Source organism: Lepisosteus oculatus, unplaced genomic scaffold, assembly GCF_040954835.1.
Source record: "Lepisosteus oculatus isolate fLepOcu1 unplaced genomic scaffold, fLepOcu1.hap2 HAP2_SCAFFOLD_111, whole genome shotgun sequence".
Classification (NCBI taxonomy): Eukaryota; Metazoa; Chordata; class Actinopteri; order Semionotiformes; family Lepisosteidae; genus Lepisosteus; species Lepisosteus oculatus.
The window spans coordinates 94,026-112,915 of record NW_027167662.1 but is presented as its reverse complement, the minus strand read 5'-3'; the positions used below and the strand labels follow the sequence as shown (position 1 = coordinate 112,915).

At 48.7% G+C, this 18,890-nt stretch overlaps 5 non-coding genes across 5 annotated transcripts; 3 read left to right on the top strand and 2 right to left on the bottom strand.

The window, feature by feature from the left end:
• Positions 1-1,923: 1,923 nt before the first annotated feature.
• Positions 1,924-2,093, bottom strand: LOC138226041 (U1 spliceosomal RNA). The gene has a single exon (XR_011184365.1). It is a non-coding gene; the product is annotated as a U1 spliceosomal RNA (small nuclear RNA).
• Positions 2,094-7,355: 5,262 nt separating this feature from the next.
• On the top strand, positions 7,356-7,472 carry LOC138225997 (U5 spliceosomal RNA). The gene has a single exon (XR_011184325.1). It is a non-coding gene; the product is annotated as a U5 spliceosomal RNA (small nuclear RNA).
• Positions 7,473-7,702: 230 nt separating this feature from the next.
• On the top strand, positions 7,703-7,844 carry LOC138225993 (U4 spliceosomal RNA). Its single transcript, XR_011184322.1, has one exon. It is a non-coding gene; the product is annotated as a U4 spliceosomal RNA (small nuclear RNA).
• Positions 7,845-9,184: 1,340 nt separating this feature from the next.
• On the top strand, positions 9,185-9,326 carry LOC138225990 (U4 spliceosomal RNA). Its single transcript, XR_011184318.1, has one exon. It is a non-coding gene; the product is annotated as a U4 spliceosomal RNA (small nuclear RNA).
• Positions 9,327-13,088: 3,762 nt separating this feature from the next.
• Positions 13,089-13,207, bottom strand: LOC138226012 (5S ribosomal RNA). The gene has a single exon (XR_011184339.1). It is a non-coding gene; the product is annotated as a 5S ribosomal RNA (ribosomal RNA).
• Between the last annotated feature and the right edge of the window lie 5,683 nt (positions 13,208-18,890).

Sequence of the window (18,890 nt, the reverse complement as noted above, 5' to 3'; positions counted from 1 at the left end):
GGGACAGGGGAGTCACACGCTGGCTGTTTGAACACGGGGAAGATCACTGAGGGATCCACAGTATGTGGACCCTCCGTGCGCCATCAGTCCACACTCCGGACTCTGAATCCTGCCATCCGAGTTAAGATCTCGGCGGAACCTGAGGCGCAGTTCCTTCTTAAAACGTAATCTGGTGAGCATTTCTAGAATCGTACTTGTATAGATGCAGCCTTTAATGTGTTGCTAGGTTAAAATTGATGACTTCTTGAACTTCAGTAGGCAACTGCCCTCTTGAGTTTGGATTTAATTTCTTTATTACAGGGGTGCTTTTATGAAGACAGAGTCATGTTCAGGTACTTTGCTTGATGGAGGAAGCTCATTTCGGACTCTGTGATCTGCTCACCTGGAAAGGTCTGCTGTACTACTACAAGAGAGAAGTAGAGTCTGGAAGAAGGGACAATTTTATGATGCTTTGGAAGATAATGTTTTTTTTTTCTTTGAAATCGAAATGAATCAGAATATCAGTGCAAAAGACAAACTCTTGGTTTGGTTTAAAGAGATATGGTTTTAAAACAGACAAAATGTTGAAAACAGGTGTTTCTTACTTTTGGAAAAGAATGGACCGGGGGTAATATTTTACTAGTTGCAGTACTGATCTCACTGGGTTACAGTCCTGCAGTATCACACCAGGGCCAGTGGTGCAATGGATAACGCGTCTGACTACGGTTCAGGAGATTGCAGGTTCGACTCCTGTCTGGCTCGGGTCGTTTTTAAACGCATCGGGCTACTCCCTAAGTAGTCTGTGCTACTTACTGCATTGTAATCGTACCCAGTAAGAGATTTCCTTCATGTAAATGAACTGCACCTGACAGCTTTAGAAAAACACCTGGGCTCAGTACGGTGCTGAGAGCTCAGCGTTGCTGTTCTAATTAGCACGCACTGCATCGGCTATGAGCCCGAACTTTTTAATTATTCCGATCAGTAAGTCAACACGTAGTCCACATGAACGGTAGAAATATTCTCTTGTCTGTCTCTTGTTTGTATAGAACTGAATGTCCCTGACAATGTACTGTTAGTTTTAATTGAAGAACGGCATTTGTGTTCAAATATACCAGACAAGTTTATGTAACTGCTCATGCGACACTCAGTTGTAATTAGTCAAGAAATAAAGTCGAACAACAGCTGCGGGTTTGATTCTGAACGTATGAGATTGCAGCGCCTTTTACTTCCATTGACAAATGATAGAGATTCGAAGAGAGATCCTTCAGACCAGCAAGCAAACCCACGGCTATTTCGGTTTTCTATCTAGGCTACGTTGGTGTCTGCAATAGCATACGTTGGTGCCGCAGGCTTTGGGAGGAAAACCTGCAGGATGGAAAGGTGATCTATAGCCTCATCTCTAGAGATGTTTTGTTGCTGTGGCATGTGTGTGACCCATATTAAAAAAAAACAGTTTGTAAAACGAATATCGAAGCTGCCTCTAAATCTGCAAATGAAGATAAGTCGATAAACCACTTGTTTTTCGTATAACTAGACATATATTCATTTGTTACTGATTTCATTCATTGAGGACGGATACAATAGAGGTACAGCAATTCACTGTTTGACATGTCTGGTACAGAACCTACAGAACCTAGCAATCAGAAAACGGGTGAAACTGTCTTTAGACTCAGCATACAGTACCGAGGCCCCCCATGACCAAATAAAGGCTAACCTCGATAATCAGCCTAAAGAACGCAGACTACAGCAAAACGACTGACTTTGAAAAGGGAATGAACCTCCGGAAGGAGTAGTGGAACTAGCTTGAGATGTTTTTCCGGACCCCTAACTAAAAGCCACCGAGAACCAGCAGCGGCGTCGACTCCTTTCGAACCGGGATCCTTCCGCAGCCACGCAGTTCGTGGTGTCCTAACCCTCCCGTATCTGATTTTGGACCAAGCACATCAGGGGAGAGCGCGAACGCAGTCCCCCACTACCAGAAATTATGCAGTCGAGATTCCCACATTTGGGGAATTCGCAGGGGTCAGCACAGCCGGAGTGCAATGGCCGAGCCTCGCCCTGGGTGAACCGATTTCGATTTTTAAGAACTTGATTTTCTTTTCACAAAAAAATACAGGACATCACAAATCAGAAAGCTTTACATTAATATACATACTTAAAACAGTATATATGATCACATCTCATTACATTTTGACACGGTAACAGTTACATAGCAACAATTTTCTTTTTTTCTGGTGCAAATCACATTCTTTACTTAAACATGATAATGTTTTTCAAAGTTTCTTGAGATATTGACCTATGCTCTCTATTTCCCACAGATTTTCTGCTTCCTCCCTCCCTTCTCTCCACAGATCTCTGAGGTAATAGTTCTCTCAGGTGATGAACAGGGCCAGGCTACCTGCTGCCTTGAATGGGACCTCTATGCCTTTGAACAGCCCCATGTTCCTCACTCTCCACAGGGCGTCTTTCCCACTGTTCACCACGGCCCAGATCCTGTCAAACATGTCAGGAGGAAGTTTGACAGGAGAGATGCCGTATATGACGAAAGCAGCGGTCAGGGTAAATTGGGGCGAGAGAGCCTGCAACCAATCTTCAAACTGTGCCCAGAAGGCCTTAGCAAAAAAGCAGGACCACAGGAGATGGGTCACAGTCTCCTCCTCGCCGCAGCCCACCCTAACGCAGCGAGGTATGGGGGTGAGGCCCCTACGGAACAAGAAAGTTCGTACCGGTATGAACTGGTGGACGACACTCCAGGCAAAATCTCTGTGAATGTTGCACAGAAACTTAGAGGATGTGTGTTTCCACACCTTCCTTGTTTGGGCTGATGTTAAAATGCCCACAGGGGTCTGCCTATTGTTCTGGGGTGCTACGAAATCTTCCAGTTTTTGGACGCTGACATCTCGGAGGGGAATATGGCCAATTGGGTGAGATCTTAGAAAACTTTTAACTGTCCCATAAATTGCAGGGCATGTGTCAGAGAGTGGGACGTCCAGCTTGGGTCTGACACCCCACGCTCTGAACACCTCCTTACCTACCCAGAGCCTGGAAAAATAAGTCCAGGTACGCGCTGCAGGTGCTGTTGCAAAGCCTCTCAGCACAGAGGCCAGGAAAATGCACAGCAGCTTCGTAGCAATATCTGGGACAGACTTCCCCCCTGAGGGTAGCGGCCTGTACATTATTTCCCTTCTGAGTCTTTCCTGCTTCCCACCCCATAGAAATTGAAACATCAATCTCCTCAGCACCGCCGCAACACGGTGTGGGATTGGGAAGGTAGAAGCCAGAAACTTCAAGACAGGCAAGAGCTCGGCTTTGATGACCAGCACCTTCCCTGTCATGGTGAGGTCTCGGTCCTTCCATTGCATCAGTTTTTTGTTTAAGATTGGCAATTTGTTCTGCCAATTTACTGTTCCCATCTCTTCTCCAAAATACACCCCCAGGACCTTAATTCTCTTCTCTTGCAGCCTGAGATCATGTCCTTCTTTTGGCTCCCTCCAGTTCTGATAAAAAATCTCACTCTTAGATTTGTTAATTTTTGCGGAGGAAGCCAAAGAGAAACGCTCACAACACTGCAGAGCTCTGCTAATTAAGGCATTGTCAGAGAGGAGCAGGGTGAAGTCATCCATGTATAGAGATGTCTTTACCTCTCCTCCCCCACTTCCAGGCACTGGTATCCCATTAATGGCCTGATCCTGGCGCAAGGCACAGGCTAAGGGCTCCATAGCCAAAACGAATAACAAGGGGGATAATGGGCAGCCCTGCCTCACCCCTGAACAGACTTCAAAGGGGCGTGATCTATTGCCATTAACCATTACTCTGCTGTTGCTACCTGTGTACAGCAGGTTAATCCACTTTCTCATGATGGGGCCAAACTTCATGTGCTCAAGTACCGATGTTAAGTACTGCCGGTTTAGGCGGTCAAAGGCCTTTTCTAGGTCTACACCTAAAATGCACAGAGGGAGGGAGCGATCCTCTGAGTACAGACAGACATCCCTCAACAAGGCCAGGTTGTCGCTCATCAGGCATCCTGCTATCCCACAAGTCTGTTCTTTCCCTACCAGTGAGGCCACTACATTTTGTAGGCGCAGGAAAAGGGCTTTGGACAGGATCTTAGTGTCCACGCCTAACAGGCTGAGGGGTCTCCAGTTCTTTATGTCATTCTTTGCTCCTTTCTTAAACAGGAGAGAGATAGTGCCTTCTCTTAAGGAGTCAGGCAGCAATTCTGTCTTATAGCTTTCCTCGAATAGGAGCAGTAGCGGATCCTGAAGCAGATCCCAAAAGGTGCAGTAAAATTCTTTAGGGAGCCCGTCAGCACCCGGAGTTTTCCCCTTCTGTAAGCTCTCCATAGCCTGTCTCAGCTCTTCTACTGTCAAATCCCTCTCAAGTACTTCCCTATCTTCTTCACTCAAAACGTTTGCTAGCTTTGAGGTAAAAAAAAGAATTTCTTTATCCTTTACCTCTGTAGAGCTGTACAGTCTTGAGTAGAAGGCCTCGGTGCAGGAGAGGATAGCACTCGGCTCTGTTCTCTCTCGTCCCTCCTCATCAACTACACTTTCCATGACAGACTTGGAGCCCACCACTTTCCTGAAAAAGAAGCGAGTACACTTTTCATTTTCTTCCAAGAACTGCACTCTGCTTCTTAACAGCACTCCTCGACTACTTTCTTCGGCTATGCTCCCGATGTCCTTTTTTAAAAGGGTGATATCCTCGAGCACATCGAAGCCACTGTGCAGCATCGTGTAGAGACGCTGCAGCTGCCTCTGTTTCCTGGCTAGCACTCCTCTCCGTCTGGCAGCAGCCTTCCTTCCCTCAGCCATGAAAAAGGCCTTTGTCCTCACCTTCACCTCCTCCCACCACTCTCCTACTGACCCGTACAGACACTGCAAGGACAGCCACTGTGATAGTTTCTCCTTGTAGCGGGATACTACCCCCTCGTTCTCTAGCAGCTTTGTGTTGAGTTTCCAGAGGCCTGGGCCAAAGACAGTCCCGCCCTGGAGTTCCACTCTACACCCTAAAGCCTGATGATCTGAGAAGAAGACAGGCTGAAGAGTGACCCCAACAACTTTCACTCTCTCTGAGACAAAGCAATAGTCAATTCTGGAGCTGCTATTCCTCCCTGACCATGTATCCTGCTGTTGTGGGATATATACATCTATATGTGTCTGAGAGTTTAAAGTCTTGAACTAAGTTTTGCAGGGCCAGTGAGCTGGAATCCAATTTTATCGGCGAGCTAGACTGCCTGTCTGTGTGCTCTAAGATACAATTAAAATCCCTTCCCACTATCACGTCTGTGCTACATAACAATAGGGGGGAGAGTGCCTTGAGTAGCTCCACCCTTCCTCCCACGTCAGTAGGACAATACACATTGATTAGCCGCAGGTTAACGGTCCCCCATTCCACATCCACACAAAGCAACCTGCCATCTATGACCCTCTGAATACTTTTCAATTTGAAAGCCCATCCTTTGAAAAGAATGGCCACGCCAGAGGCTCTGTTGTTATTGTCCCCTGACCAAACAGAAGGCCCTTTATCCCACCTATCTTCAAAGGTTTTATACCTCTCTTGATAGGCTAAAGCACACTCCTGCAACATCAACACATCTCCCTCTCTCTGCTGGAGGTAATCAAAGACAGACTGGCATTTAACTCTGTCATTGATACCTCTGGTGTTAAGAGATATTATGTTTAGATCCATATTACATAAGAAAGTGGAACCAGTCTTTACAAAACACATTTCTCTTCGGTCTCACCTGTTACCTTCTTCTTTTTCTTTTTCTTCTTACCAATTTCCTGCCAGCCATCCTCTGAATGAGCCTTCATCAGGGTGGCAGCAGTAAAAGCATTCACGGAGTCCATTTCAAGGAAGGGGGTAGAGGGAGGGGTGGAGGGGTTCCAGCTGTCCCCATCGCCATGCTCTCCTTCCTCCTCGCTCGGGGAGAAAACAGAGTCATTTTTCCTTTTCCTCAAGTCCAGCTCCTGGGAGCACTGAGGGGAAAGGGGTGCAGCCGATGCACCAGTCTCCTCTTCCCCCTCACCCACCAGCTGCTGCAGATCCTCCGTGATGGACTGGATGGAGGAGAGGAGGGCATCTGTAGCACTTGCAGAGTCTGAGAAAAGCAGCTCCTCTGAATCCTGGGTATCCTCGCTGGACCCGCTCCACCGGGGGGCCCCACACTGGCCCTCGTTCTGAGGAGCAGGAGTGGGGGAGGGGTCCTCGCTGTTCTCGGGGGTTTTCAAACCCTCGTGCTTGTCTGGTGCAGTCTGCGGTTGTGGGAGCGTAGTGGATTTCTCTTCCACCGGCCCCGGAGCCACAGCAGGACTGATCCTGGCTGGAGGCTGAGAGTCTTTGTCCAACAAGGGTTCTTTGTTTGACTTGTTGTTTGCTTTGGCTTTTCGGGCTGGTTTGGCTGAAACAAGCACTGCCTCATCCTTTCTCATTTTGAGTTTATTGGCGTAGGCGTGAGGGCAGTTCTTAAAAACGTGTCCTTCCGAACCACATAAATTGCACTTTGGCAGCATTGAACAGTCAGAGGCTAAATGTCCCTGTTTGCCACAGGTCTTGCAGCATTTCACAGTGCAGGACGATGCCAGGTGTCCCACAGCACCACAGCGCCGACACACCTTTGGTTGTCCCACATAAAAAACATAGCCATTGCAGGCGCCCAGCCGGATTGTAGAGGGCAGGTGCCTTAAGCCTCCATTTACATTGTCCGGTAGCAAGCGAACCTCGAATTTCCTTGCTCCTGTTTTTATACCGTCAACATCTCTAACCTCAGTTCCATGGTGGACGGTGCAGTACTGCTTAAGCCAGGTGTGAATGTCCTCCGTCTTTGCCAGTTCCGAGAACATAACAACATGCACCGTTTTCCTCTCTCTCTGTGTCAGAGGCTGCAAGTTGATCTTCTCAAGGGCAGGAACTTTCCCTTTTTTTGCCTCAAACACATCCACACATTGTTCAAACAGAGAATAGGTAGCAAAAACAACCTCAAATGCTTTCTGACCTGGGAGAGCGAAAATGAAATCCAAGTGCCGAGGTTCAAAGCCAAGTTCCTTCTGTAACACTTTTCTGCTGAACTGCATACGATCCATGAAGAGGTCATCCAAAAGCTCAAAACGTACAGCATTCTTGCGGGATCCAAAGGTTGCCATCTCAAACTGCAAAACAAACACTGCTTCCACAAAACAAGAAAACAATCCAACTACTCTAACTACAGGCTGATCAAGGTATCTCCCCTGCCAGGTAAGCCGAGAGCCGCAGGCGATGAGCCCGGAGCTGAACGGGCCCCACTGGCTCGTTTGTAAGGCCAGGTGCATTGCCAACCACGACCGGCAGGGCAGAGGCTTTGAAGGCGGCCTGGGCTCCTGCAGCTGTGCTGCCACGCACTCTGGTTTCTCTTCATCTCGTACAAATCTTTTGCCTTTTACTAAAGATTTCCATGGAGAGGAGCATGAATGAGTTCCATACAATTTTTGTGCTTCCCTGCCTTCGGGTGGGGCGCAGCTGGGCTGGTCAAAGAGAGAAAACAAAATCGCTCACAATCGCTCTTATTATGGCGACTGTGGCCGTCTGCTCTGTGAGTCCTCGGTCTCCGCCTGTCTGATTGGCGCTCTTTTCTTTGGGGGGCGGGAAGTGTCCGGCCGCAAATATGAAGCGTTACAGCAACGACATGCCATGAGACGATTGATAACGATTTCCATAGGATCCCCGCGGTTGCCTGGCAACCGTCAGCTTTGCGCAGTGGCAGTATCGTAGCCTGTGAGGTATAGCCGAGGCGCGATTATTGCTAGTTGAAAACTTTTCCCAATACCCCGCTTCCGCCTGTTTGCAATACAATCGGCGAAAACAATTTTCGACAGTCTCGTCAGAGACTGAGCAAGGTGTTTAAAGACAGATTTTGTCATGGTAACATCATGGTAGAAAGAAACAAGCTTCTTACGTCTCAACAGAAACGCTCTTTAGCTCTTTCAGCGTTATGCAGAGAACAGCGTCTGTCGAGATCACTTTTGAGTCAGCGCGAAACGCCATGTGCTGTCAGTTTGATTTCATATTGCTCGTAGGGCGCCCGGCTTTTGTCTGTCAAACGTTAGGTTGCGCTTCTTCATGCTGCATCGTCGGCATGAGTGGAGCTTTTTAATTGTCTGTACTTGTCTTACTGCGCCCCATAAGAAATCGTTTGTCCCCGTTCAAAAGAGATTGTGCGATGTCCTGCAGTGTTCGCAAAGCAAACCTTTGACAGTTTGAAAAGAGGAATTTATTCTGCTTCCTGTGCGTGCAGTAGTTACAAAGTTGAACGTCTTTACACGATCTGCTGCAGTTTTCAGTGGGCGGGCTTTGTCAGATGGCTTGGAAAAACGCACTGTGTTTCTGCTCGGGAAACATCATGAGCAGTGTCCTGCATGTTTTCTGTGTATAGCTGTCTTTTAACGCATACAGAATTCATTCGAAATCATTGATTTCTCCAATTAACAAGGGACCTCCCTTTTTGAACCTGCGAGAAGCATTCTTTCAATGTAACAGATTTACTCCGAGGAAAGGCAGCATGACATTGAGAGTAGCTCAAGCTTTCAGCACCCGTATCGGGCTGCGTGTATGCAGACACCGCTCAGAATCCCCTGTAAGATTCTCCCTCACTTCTGTTGTGCAGTGCTTTACCTCTTTCAAAAGGCTTCACTTTCCTAGTCACATTCCAAGGCTCATCGAACCCGGGCTGTTTCCTCCAGCGGTATAGTATTGCAGTGAGACAGCACGATGCCTGCAAGACTATGTCACGCTAAACGCCACAAATTGTGTTTGTCCGTTCGTGTCAGTCGTCCTGCAGCCACGGGAAGTGGGACACAAACATGCTGCAATGCTTTCAGGACGTTAGGATTTGTTTATGCAACATCCGAGAAGAGTACTTGTGGCTTGAATGTGAACTGTACGTTCCCGCCCCCTTTCCTCTGTAGTGCATGAGTTCCTCCCGGCATGCCCTTCGTCATTGTTCTGTCATCTTGTATTTAAAGGGTTGTATTTCTGCTGCTGAAAATAAGCAACAGTTTTCTCACAACGCCCTTTGTTCCCGACGGAGCCCTTGTCTGTCATGAAATTCTTCAAAACCTCAAGCTAGAAGAAGAAGAAGACGACAAATATGAAGCGTTATAGCAACAACATGCCATGAGACGATTGATAACGATTTCCATAGGATCCCCGCGGTTGCCTGGCAACCGTCAGCTTTGCGCAGTGGCAGTATCGTAGCCTGTGAGGTTTAGCCGAGGCGCGATTATTGCTAGTTGAAAACTTTTCCCAATACCCCGCTTCCGCCGGTTTGCAATACAATCGTCGAAAGCAATTTTTGACAGTCTCGTCAGTGCGTGACATAGTCTTGCAGGCATCGTGCTGTCTAACTGCAATACTATACCGCTGGAGGAAACAGCCCGGGTTCAATGAGCCTTGGAATGTGACTAGGAAAGTGAAGCCTTTTGAAAGAGGTAATGTCGACGCTTTTTTAACAGAGCACCAAAAAAGCGTCTTTTTTGAAGGCCCGGGCACTGAGCATTGTTGGTTTAGTGGTAAAATTCTCGCTTCCCACGCGGGAGGCTCTGGTTCAATTCCCAGCCAAAGCAGTGGCTTTTGCAGCGAGCTGCTCCATCACTTGCATCCCCTTGCAACTCGCAACTGAAAACCCACTGAAGCTAAGCAGGTGTGAGCCAGGTCAGTACCCGGATAAGGGTGAGCTACAGGGAAAAACAAAGTTTCCAGCTGGAAGCGGTGTTAATGGTGCCGGCGGGGGGGCGCTCACCCTGAGGTCTGTGTGGGTCCCAATGCCCCAGCATAGTGACGGAGACGCTGTGTTGTAAAAGGGCGCTGTCTCTTGGATGAGATATAAAACCGAGGTCACAGCGCTCTGTGGTCATTAAAAATGACCACCAAAACCTTTGACAAAAGCTCTTGGTAATTGATGGTCTTCAATAATGCTTCTCCTTTAGGTACATTTTAAATCAGCTGAAAAATGCTGTGAAATGGGGGGGCACTTCACGCCAGTGTAGGATTTGGGTTACAAGAACCATAAAACTGCACGAGAAAGCCCGTACACTGAATTACACGGCTTTCAATTCAAAGGAGGGCAAAAGAAATTCCCTGAGTTCGATTTTTTGCAGCACAGAGAGGATTGCTGTCGTGAGGCTGGTTAGCTCAGTTGGTTAGAGCTAATAACACCAAGGTTGTGGGTTCGAGTCCCGTACAGGCCAGGTCCTTTTCTCCTCTCTTACAAAAGCTGTTAGGTTCCTTTCCGTGGTGAGATGGGTTGTCATGCAACGCTGCTACATAGTGCCGACAGACAATTAAATGACAAAAATGAAGAGAGTTAAAGCAGCTGGAAAGATTTTCTTACAACTTTTGAGCTGACACAGTTTTGGAAAATGTTTTCTTCACGCTGCACTGTACCACATAGGCAGCCAAGAGTCTCCAAAACAAAACAGAATTGACAGTCATATAATGTCCATTAACCCCGGTTTTAAACACAGCATCATGTCTGCCATCATAAGAATATGAGTCCAATATTTTAGAATATAGTCAGAATGTCTTCTAACCTTACCTGTGGTGTCTTTAATCCCTATTGCTCAATGCATGATGTACGTACTGCATACATGTGTCTTGAGAATGAGGAATGGGCCCCTGAGACATTTACCTGTTTCACAAATGATCGTATTTTACTAGAGATTCTGTTTGGGATTCAGATGTGCATTCGGACAGCAATCCCTTTCAAGAAATGATACGTTCTGGATGAGGTCAAAGGTGCTGGAACACTGTATTTAGGATGTGTTTGCAGTGATTGTGTGTCTCCTGCTTCAACGCAGTGATATATAGATGTGCTCCTGTAATTTATTGGTACATGCCCAGGGCAGTAAGTTGTCTGAGGATTTATTTCCAGACGGCATAGAGCAGTGAAGCAGTGAAGTAGTGCAACACACTGGATCATTATATTATTAGAATCTATTCTACTTAAATTATTACATTATACACAACTTGAGCTCTCAGCACCGTACTGAGCCCAGGTGTTTTTCTAAAGCTGTCAGGTGCAGTTCATTTACATGAAGGAAATCTCTTACTGGGTACGATTACAATGCAGTAAGTAGCACAGACTACTTAGGGAGTAGGCTGATGTGTTTAAAAACAACCAGCGCCAGGCAGGAGTCGAACCTCCAAACTCCTAATCCATAGTCAGACACATTATCCATTGCACCACTGGCCCTCGTGTGACACTGCAGGGCTGTAACCCAGTGAGCTTAGCACTGCAACTAGTAAAATATTACCCCCGGTCCATTCTTTTCCAAAAGTGAGAAACACCTGTTTTCTACATTTTGTCTGTTTTAAAACCATATCTCTTTAAACCAAACCAAGAGTTTGTCTTTTGCACTGATATTCTGATTCATTTCGATTTCAAAGAAAAAAAAAACATTACCTTCCAAAGCATCATAAAATTGTCCCTTCCTCCAGACTCTACTTCTCTCTTGTAGTAGTACAGAGGACCTTTCCAGGTGAGAAGATCACAGAGTCCGAAATGAGCTTCCCCCATCAAGCAAAGTACCTGAACTTGACTCTGTCATCATAAAAGCGCCCCTGTAATAAAGAAATTAAATCCGAAATCAAGAGGGCAGTTGCCTACTGAAGTTCAAGAAGTCATAAATTTTAACCTAGCAACATATTAAAGGCTGCATCTATACAATTACGATTCTAGAAATGCTCACCAGATTACGTTTTAAGAAAGAACTGCGCCTCAGGTTCCGCCGAGATCTTAACTCAGATGGCAGGATTCAGAGTCTGGAGTGTGGAATGATGGCGCACGGAGGGTCCACATACAGTGGATCCCTCAGTGATCTTCGTGTTCAAACCGCCAGCGTGTGACTCCCCTATCCCCCTGACCTCATTGCTCTGCTCTCGCCTCTGTGCAGCTGAGCCCGACTCATGGTAAAGTGGAAAAAAATATGCCCTCAACGTGAGATTTACTCTGGAGTGAGGATAGTTGTTACCTTCTTATCGTTGAAACGGATGTATGTGATGTGGCGACTAGGTTCTTCTCCATTAGCAGGCTTAAGGTTAAAGAAAAAAACATTGCTGACTTCTTTTTTTTTTGCCAGCCGCGAGCGCTGATTAGCGAGGTTTGTATTTCATGTTTTGCAAGTTGCATCCATTTTAAGAAAAACAAGTCGTTCAAGACAGGAAATGAATACTTGCATTTAATAAAGTCTAGACGTATGCGGTTGTCCATAATGACCAGTTCTGTTCGAGAACACAGAACAAAAAAAGGCACCGCTGGGATTCGGACCCAGGATTTTCTGTTTACTAGACAGGCGCCTTAACCAACTAAGCCACGGCGCCCTGGGAGTGCTGTCCTTTTGCAGCCACTTGGACACACCACTCAGACACATCTGCATTCGGTGTGTGCTCCGCCTGCTCGCTGAGCAAGTTGCCACCTTTACATACAATAGCAACATCGACACCAAGAGAAAGGATGACAAATGGCTTTTATCTGGAACTTTTCATGTCCAAGGAGCTCAATGTGCTTTCTGTGTACAACAGGGCCACTGAACTCCACACTGGCCACTGAACCACAGCAGTGGCTTGCTGGCTTGACATCTCCCAAGGAAAATGTTGAAATCGCATGTGGAACAGGAAAATGACCCTCGAGTATGAGGGAAAAAAAAGAAAAAGATCAACTGGAGTGCGCCAACCCATGTCAGGACAGCCCAGTTTCCTAGACGAGGTGGCCGAGTGGTTACTGTATGCTGAGTCTAAAGACAGTTTCACCCGTTTTCTGATTGCTCGGTTCTGTACCAGTGCAGACATGTCAAACAGTGAATGGCTGTACCTCTATTGTATCCGTGCTCAATGAATGAAATCGGTAACAAATGAATATATGTCTAGTTATACGAAAAACGAGTGGTTTATCAACTCATCTTCATTTGCAGATTTAGAGGCAGCTTCGATATTCGTTTTTTTGAATATGGGTCACACACATTCCACAGCAACAAAACATCTCTAGAGATGAGGCTATAGATCACCTTTCCATCCTGCAGGTTTTCCTCCCAAAGCCTACGGCACCAACGGCGACCCCTGCTGGCCGGGAGAGCAAAAGCTTACAGCACCTGGTATTCCCAGGCAGTCTCCCATCCAAGTACTAACCAGGCCCGACACTGCTTAGCTTCCGAGATCAGACAAGATCGGGCGTGTTCAGGGTGGTGTGGCCGTAAGCGAAAGCCCCAGCGCCTGACTCGTTACTTGAAGCTGTGTGTGGCGGGGGTTCCGTGCCCCCCGAGCGGGACTGAAGGATCGTTCGTGTGCAACTCTTTGGAAAGGAGCTGCTTTCCAAATCGCATTGCGTGCCTGGATGTTGGCGAATGCGCTCCCTTGTGTTGGCTCATCCCGCACTGGAGGAGGACAAACAATCTGCACGGAGGAGCACCAGGCAAGTCTTCACCAGACAAAAACCTCCAGTGCACAGCACTCTGGAAACATTTCGGGGCTTTCGCGTGTTTATTTCAGCACGTAAAGCGCACCGGGTCAACACGTCGGCCGGGCGCGCGGTGCCTCCGCCCTCTTGTGGCCTTGCGGCGTCAGAGCAAGAGGCTCCTTCTCGCTGCCCTTCCGCTGTGTTGCAGGGCCCCGAGAGGGAACCCGGAGTGCGCACTTTGTGGGGGGCGGGGGACCGCGTTCGCGCTCTGCCCCCGGTCTCTTGCGCGAGTACTAAATCTCACGGACAGGGGGGCCTCGTCATTGATTGTTACAGGTGAGACGGGGATTAGGAGGAGACCCCGACTGATGGGTAAAGGGGAGCACTAACACCAGAGGGACACCCCCGGCGTCTCTTTTTGAGAGACGCCCTGGGGTTTCCTAATGGCCAAGGAGGGTCGGGACCTCGGTTTGACCTCTGTTTGTGCAGCAGAGTGTCGCCATCAGGAGGCTGGGGCGTAAGAGAGCCACACAGCCCGCAGGGTGAGCGCTCCCTACTGGTCCCAGTCACACCTCTTGCAGGAGCAGCAGCAACCGGAGCTTTTCCGGGGTGGAATCTCCTATCCGGGTGCCGGCCAGGCTCACACCTGCTGGGCTGCCCCGGGGGTGAGCCCAGTCGAGAGTCGCAGGGCCAGATCTAGTCACCGGGGAGAAACGATACAAGTGAAGGATTGCTCGGCTCTCGGCACTTGAAAAGACCGACAAATGTCTCGTTCCCGCCGGAGCTGAATGTACCCGCATGTGTGGTGTCGTCTTCTTCCCCCGCCCCGCTGTGTTTGCTGTATTGTCTCTGAAGCCGGCCCCCCCGAGACGAGACGGGCTGTTCCTGTGCCCCAATTAACACTTTACAGGTGCCATTCCCCGGCATTGTGGCCATTGTCGGTGCTCACACGCGATAAGATAAGGCGGAGGAGAGCGGGGCATGCCCAGCGGCAGACATTCAAGGAGGGGGTAGGGCGAGGTGAGGTGAGGTGCGACACGCCGGAGCCCCGACGCAGCTAATGCGGAGCACTTGTTGGACTGGCATCGAAAGGACGTGTGCGCACGGAGCGAGCCTTCCCTGCGGCGGAGCGTGGGAACTTTCTCCCCCCCTCCCGCTGCAGGAGTTGTGTGCACTGCAGCGGTGCCGAGAGAAAAGCACAGAAGGCAGCAGGCTCTGGAGAGCAGGTAAGAGACGGAGCCTTGTGGGCAGGCGAGCAGGCCCGTTTTTTGGAAATTGCTGAAAAGGTTTGTTCGGTGTGTGGCAGGCGCACGTCGCGAACTTGCGTGGCGATCTGCCGGTCTGGAGTTATGCAAATGAGGCCGAATTGCATCCCGGGACATGCTGCGAATGCGCAACGGCGACTGCAGATGTGTAGGAAACGGCGCGCTCGTTTTCTCGTTTTGCCCACACTTTTGAGTGTTAGTGTGGCGTGTGAGTGTGTGAAAGAGTGGGCCCAGCAGGAGGCGGTGGCGTGCGGGGCGAGGAGGTGGCCTAGGCTGCGCGATTTGTGCTGTGGGTGCGGGCCGCTTGCAGGGGCCTGTTTAACTCATGCTTACCTGGCAGGGGAGATACCTTGATCAGCCTGTAGGTGGAGTAGTTGGATTGTTTTTCTTTTGTTGGAAGCAGTGTTCGATTTGCGGTTTTTGAAATGGCAACCTTTGGATCCCGTAAGAATGCTGTACGTTTTGAGCTCTTGGATGACCTCTTCATGGATCGTATGCAGTTCAGCAGAAAAGTGTTACAGAAGGAACTTGGCTTTGAACCTCGGCACTTGGATTTCATCTTCGCTCTCCCAGGTCAGAAAGCATTTGAGGTTGTATTTGCTACCTATCCTCTGTTTGAACAATGCGTGGATGTGTTTGAGGCAAAAAGAGGCAAAGTTCCTGCACTTGAGAAGATCAACTTGCAGCCTCTGACACAGAGAGAGAGGAAAACGGTGCATGTTGTTATGTTCTCGGAACTGGCAAAGACGGAGGACATTCACACCTGGCTTAACCAGTACTGCACCGTCCACCATGGAACTGAGGTTAGAGATGTTGATGGTATAAAAACAGGAGCAAGGAAATTCGAGGTTCGCTTGCTACCGGACAGCGTAAATGGAGGCTTAAGGCACCTGCCCTCTACAATCCGGCTGGGCGCCTGCAATGGCTATGTGTTTTATGTGGGACAACCAAAGGTGTGTCGGCGCTGTGGTGCTGTGGGACACCTGGCATCGTCCTGCACTGTGAAATGCTGCAAGACCTGTGGCAAACAGGGACATTTAGCCTCTGACTGTTCAATGCTGCCAAAGTGCAATTTATGTGGCTCGGAAGGACACGTTTTTAAGAACTGCCCTCACGCCTACGCCAATAAACTCAAAATGAGAAAGGATGAGGCAGTGCTTGTTTCAGGCAAACCGGCCCGAAAATCCAAAGCAAACAACAAGTCAAACAAAGAACCCTTGTTGGACAAAGACTCTCAGCCTCCAGCCAGGATCAGTCCTGCTGTGGCTCCGGGGCTGGTGGAAGAGAAATCCACTACGCCCCCACAACCGCAGACTGCACCAGACAAGCACGAGGGTTTGAAAACCCCCGAGAACAGCGAGGACCCCTCCCCCACTCCTGCTCCTCAGAACGAGGGCCAGTGTGGGGCCCCCCGGTGGAGCGGGTCCAGCGAGGATACCCAGGATTCAGCGGAGCTGCTTTTCTCAGACTCTGCAAGTGCTACAGATGCCCTCCTCTCCTCCATCCAGTCCATCACGGAGGATCTGCAGCAGCTGGTGGGTGAGGGGGAAGAGGAGACTGGTGCATCGGCTGCACCCCTTTCCCCTCAGTGCTCCCAGGAGCTGGACTTGAGGAAAAGAAAAAATGACTCTGTTTTCTCCCCGAGCGAGGAGGAAGGAGAGCATGGCGATGGGGACAGCTGGAACCTCTCCACCCCTCCCTCTACCCCCTTCCTTGAAATGGACTCTGTGAACGCTTTTACTGCTGCCACCCTGATGAAGGCTCATTCAGAGGATGGCTGGCAGGAAATTGGTAAGAAGAAAAAGAAAAAGAAGAAGGTAACAGGTGAGACCGAAGAGAAATGTGTTTTGTAAAGACTGGTTCCACTTTCTTATGTAATATGGCTCTTAACATAATTTCTCTTAACACAAGAGGTATCAATGACAGAGTTAAATGCCAGTCTGTCTTTGATTACCTCCAGCAGAGAGAGGGAGATGTGTTGATGTTGCAGGAGTGTGCTTTAGCCTATCAAGAGAGGTATAAAAGTTTTGAAGATAGGTGGGATAAAGGGCCTTCTGTTTGGTCAGGGGACAATAACAACAGAGCCTCTGGCGTGGCCATTCTTTTCAAAGGATGGGCATTCAAATTGAAAAGTATTCAGAGGGTCATAGATGGCAGGTTGCTGTGTGTGGATGTGGAATGGGGGACCGTTAACCTGAGGCTAATCAATGTGTATTGCCCTACTGACGTAGGAGGAAGGGTGGAGCTACTCAAGGCACTCTCCCCCCTATTGTTATGCAGCACAGACGTGATAGTGGGAGGGGATTTTAATTGTATCTTAGAGCACACAGACAGGCAGTCTAGCTCGCCGATAAAATTGGATTCCAGCTCACTGGCCCTGCAAAACTTAGTTCAAGACCTTAAACTCTCAGACACATATAGATGTATATATCCCACAACAGCAGGATATACATGGTCAGGGAGGAATAGCAGCTCCAGAATTGACTATTGCTTTGTCTCAGAGAGAGTGAAAGTTGTTGGGGTCACTCTTCAGCCTGTCTTCTTCTCAGATCATCAGGCTTTAGGGTGTAGAGTGGAACTCCAGGGCGGGACTGTCTTTGGCCCAGGCCTCTGGAAACTCAACACAAAGCTGCTAGAGAACGAGGGGGTAGTATCCCGCTACAAGGAGAAACTATCACAGTGGCTGTCCCTGCAGTGTCTGTACGGGTCAGTAGGAGAGTGGTGGGAGGAGGTGAAGGTGAGGACAAAGGCCTTTTTCATGGCTGAGGGAAGGAAGGCTGCTGCCAGACGGAGAGGAGTGCTAGCCAGGAAACAGAGGCAGCTGCAGCGTCTCTACACGATGCTGCACAGTGGCTTCGATGTGCTCGAGGATATCGCCCTTTTAAAAAAGGACATCCGGAGCATAGCCGAAGAAAGTAGTCGAGGAGTGCTGTTAAGAAGCAGAGTGCAGTTCTTGGAAGAAAATGAGAAGTGTACTCGCTTCTTTTTCAGGAAAGTGGTAGGCTCCAAGACTGTCATGGAAAGTGTAGTTGATGAGGAGGGACGAGAGAGAACAGAGCCGAGTGCTATCCTCTCCTGCACCGAGGCCTTCTACTCAAGACTGTACAGCTCTACAGAGGTAAAGGATGAAGATATTCATTTTTTTACCTCAAAGCTAGAAAACATTTTGAGTGAAGAAGATAGGGAAGTACTTGAGAGGGATTTGACAGTAGAAGAGCTGAGACAGGCTATGGAGAGCTTACAGAAGGGGAAAACTCCGGGTGCTGACGGGCTCCCTAAAGAATTTTATTGCACCTTTTGGGATCTGCTTCAGGATCCGCTACTGCTCCTATTCGAGGAAAGCTACAAGACAGAATTGCTGCCTGACTCCTTAAGAGAAGGCACTATCTCTCTCTTGTTTAAGAAAGGAGCAAAAAATGACATAAAGAACTGGAGACCCCTCAGCCTGTTAGGCGTGGACACTAAGATCCTGTCCAAAGCCCTTTTCCTGCGCCTACAAAATGTAGTGGCCTCACTGGTAGGGAAAGAACAGACTTGTGGGATAGCAGGACGCCTGATGAGCGACAACCTGGCCTTGTTGAGGGATGTCTGTCTGTACTCTGAGGATCGCTCCCTCCCTCTGTGCATTTTAGGTGTAGACCTAGAAAAGGCCTTTGACCGCCTAAACCGGCAGTACTTAACATCGGTACTTGAGCACATGAAGTTTGGCCCCATCATGAGAAAGTGGATTAACCTGCTGTACACAGGTAGCAACAGCAGAGTCATGGTTAATGGCAATAGATCACGCACCTTTGAAGTCTGTTCAGGGGTGAGGCAGGGCTGCCCATTATCCCCCTTGTTATTCGTTTTGGCTATGGAGCCCTTAGCCTGTGCCTTGCGCCAGGATCAGGCCATTAATGGGATACCAGTGCCTGGAAGTGGGGGAGGAGAGGTAAAGACATCTCTATACATGGATGACGTCACCCTGCTCCTCTCTGACAATGCCTCAATTAGCAGAGCTCTGCAGTGCTGTGATCGGTTCTCTTTGGCTTCCTCCGCAAAAATTAACACATCTAAGAGTGAGATTTTTTATCAGAACTGGAGGGAGCCAAAAGAAGGACATGATCTCAGGCTGCAAGAGAAGAGAATTAAGGTCCTGGGGGTGTATTTTGGAGAAGAGATGGGAACAGTAAATTGGCAGAACAAATTGCCAATCTTAAACAAAAAACTGATGCAATGGA